The sequence below is a fragment of the Glycine max genome, chromosome 14 (assembly GCF_000004515.6).
Source record: "Glycine max cultivar Williams 82 chromosome 14, Glycine_max_v4.0, whole genome shotgun sequence".
Lineage (NCBI taxonomy): Eukaryota > Viridiplantae > Streptophyta > Magnoliopsida > Fabales > Fabaceae > Glycine > Glycine max.
Window position 1 is genome coordinate 14158627 of NC_038250.2, and position 3527 is coordinate 14162153.

Here is a 3527-nt window from a genome sequence, read left to right on the forward strand (position 1 = left end):
AGAAAGGAGGAAATGAGGAAGCTTTTATACAAAGAAAAGAGCTTTACTTCACGTATCGGCAACACACACTATAGGAAGATGAATCCAATACCAAACCACCCCCAAGTCACTTTTAGTATCATAAGTTAAATTTTTCTATGTAACCCACTATGGGTTGTCTCAAAAGGGAGAATAAAATGGAACAAAAAAGGAAATGGAGAAAAGAGAGACTTACCACCACACTAGGGGAGCTATACAAGAATCCTAAGATGAAAGTAGATATACTTTAGTGTTGACGACTTCAAACTTTTCAACCTTGAGAACCAAATTAAAAGAGTATCTTTGAGAGAGAGAAAATGCGAGAGTAAAGGTAGGAAAGGGATTCTAATCTTTTTTATAGGTTTAAAGTTTCCATATCACTCTAAGGCCCATCTTAGTCACACTCATATCTCCTTTAAGGTCCATCACAAAAAATAAGCCAAAATGATACATAATACCCAAACAATACATAACATTATTTAAGCTCATTATTTACCAAGGTAAAATCAATTTAGTTCCCATATAAGTTTTTCAAAAACAATGACGTGAAAAATTCAATTTATAACAATAATTTTGTGTTGTAATTGTTTTTTCACATTCTAAATATAAAATTATAATTTTAAACCAATGTTACATCAGTAGAATAGAATTTCATGAAATAAATTACTATATATATAGTAACAATTATTTTATAGAGTATATATATGTGTGTGTATAATAAATTATGGTCATTATTTAGTACAAAATATATCTAGTAAAAATAGTAAAATTATTAAATGATGTAATAAATATATTTTATAATATTTATAATAAATATTTTTATTTCATTCAATAACAATAATATATTTATTATTGAATATATCTTTTATTTTAAATATTTATATTATTTGAATTTGGAGAATTAAAATCGCACAATTGTGAAATTAGAGATGCTAACAACACTTATGCCAAATCATCCATTATGTCAACATGTCATCATGTAAGTGCCACATCAACATATTCTGATTGAGAGAAGAGCTAAATTTCCACAATTGTGACATATAAGGGGCCCAATTATAGGTGACAAAATGACTCAGGCTAGTTAGTTCGGCTCGAATCCATCTAAAAAAAATGAAGAACTTAGACTTTAAATTTTGAGTCTAAGTTAAATGCTATTCATTTTAACCCAATTTAATCGTGACCCAATATTTATTAAGCCCACAAAAAGCCCTATAAAAATAGAGTTTTATAAGGCTTCGGCTTCAAATAAATCATAATGAAAAAAGTTGTAATCAATTATGTTTCAAATTGGATGATATTTATGAAGAAAATTGAGTTTGGTTTCCCATCTTAATATGAATACTAGTACCTTAGCAAAGTTATATTTTTTCACACTCTTTAATACTTTCCTTTCATCTTATTATATTTTTACTTTATTTGTCGCTTATTTTCTAATCATGTCACTTATTAGAGGAATTAGTTTCCACATTCTCTTTCTTTTATTTCTTATAAGTATAAATTGCTTTAAATGTGAAACATGCTGCTTTAAATGAACCTCTGTATATTTTTTCTTTTTTGAATGTATTGTTTTAACTATTTTTCCCTTTTCATCAATTATAAATTATTATTTTTCTTATAAGTATGCACTGCTTTAAACGCATTGCTTTAAATATTTTCGTTTTCATCAATTTTATAAGAAAATGGATGAATTAAACTTTTGATCAGATATTACAATTGTATGATTTTACTCTTGTAGGTTCCAATTGTGTTAATTGAGCCCCTTAGGTATTATAAAATGTGGAATATCATTCTGTTATGGGCCAAGGTTTCTCTTCCTATCAAGTGCTACGAGCGATTTGGACTCTGATTGTGATGCAGCTAATGCTGGCGGTGGCTGATAGTGTACAATCACTATAGGTTTCTTTTCAAGATTTGACATTGACGAATAAGAGAAAAATAGTTCCTCTGAGGGTCTTTGAAGCAATAAAATGAGAGATACCAATTGCTTTTAGTTGACATGCATTGGTATACTCACTTTCTTGATTTTTTTTAAAGGAACTGTAGTAAAAAAAATGAAATCAGGTTCTAGAATTCCTAGGAAAATAAATCCTCATAAAAGAAGTCTAATAGAATCCACATTTTTATTCACTAAAAACAATATAAACATAAAAGGTGGTCTTATTATATGGACCTTTAGTACATAGTAATTCACAATTCCTTGTAACAAATTGGACAAATAGTTTTTCCACCAATTAAGAGTTGAGGAAGGATGAATGAAATTGATGGACACACACCCCAAAATGTTGAATAAACTCCCCAATCTTGAATTCTCGTATGCAAATAGGTCAATCATGTTGGGATCCATTGGCTCCATCATCAAGAAAGCATTGAATAGGGGGTAAGACTCATGACTAGTCAAGCAATATCTGTTCTTGGGGCAAAAAAAAAGTAGTTGTTCCTCTTGCCAATATGGTTCCATTTGGTTTCTTATTCTCTCAAGCACAATGTGAGTCTTAATTTGTTGGTAGGGGGAATACTTTGTGTATTCTCATACTCTATGTCTTCAATTTTTGTGCTTTGAGATTCTCTCCTCTCTTCACCGTATGACTTTCTCCTCTTAAGATCTAATACAATCGAACATATCCAATACCATAAGAGCAATCCCAAAATGCAACCCCAAAATATAAAGTCTTTAGGTAAGAGAAAGCCTATTGTAGGTAGAACAACAATGATGATAAACGATGGGAACAACATGGACAATAAGGCCAAAGCACGACACATGAAAATTTGGAAAATAAATTATGTATCGGGGTTGAGAATATATAAAGAGAAGCATTGCACAGAAGAAACTCACTTTGTTTAGACGATGAGAATATATGTTTATTATATTTTTTAAAATATAGTAAATATACATTATTGGAAAAAGAACTTTCTACGTCGGTCTTACGACACATTCAAAGATAATTTTGAACTGTCTTTGAAGCCAACGTCTTGAAAAGTCAAAACTTTCCATGATAGTTCTCAAAAAACTTTATTAGAAAAGTTATCATTCTAAGACAGTTTTCAGGAAAATAATCGTCTTGGAATAGTGAAAACTATCTTAGAATTTTTTTAAAAAAAATTAAAAATTTGAGAATTTTAAGACGATTTTTTCAGAAACCGTCTTAGAATGTTTACAATCTAAGACGATTCTTCAAAGAACTGTCTAAGAGTGTTTGTTTTTTTAAAAAATTAAAATAAATTTAGAATTCTAAGATGATTTTTCCAAAAATCGTTTTAAAATGTAGACATTCTAAGACGGTTTTTCAAAAAATCATCCTAGAATGTTTTTTTTTAAATTAAAATTTTTAAAAATATATAATAAAATAAAATATGTATATTAGTTATAAATCTAGTAAATCAGATAGCATTTTGAAGTCAAATCCAACTATATGACTTGTCTACAACTTCCTCACTTTCCGCACGTGGTACACAGGGAAACCAAGTGATGTTCGACATGGTTTTTGGACTTCTCGCCCACAAAGATCTAC

At 29.3% G+C, this 3527-nt stretch overlaps 1 non-coding gene across 1 annotated transcript; it reads left to right on the plus strand.

Moving 5' to 3' along the window:
• Positions 1-3142: 3142 nt before the first annotated feature.
• MIR4352B (microRNA MIR4352b) lies at positions 3143-3312 on the plus strand. The gene has a single exon (NR_048698.1). It is a non-coding gene; the product is annotated as a microRNA MIR4352b (primary transcript).
• The last annotated feature ends 215 nt before the right edge of the window (positions 3313-3527 follow it).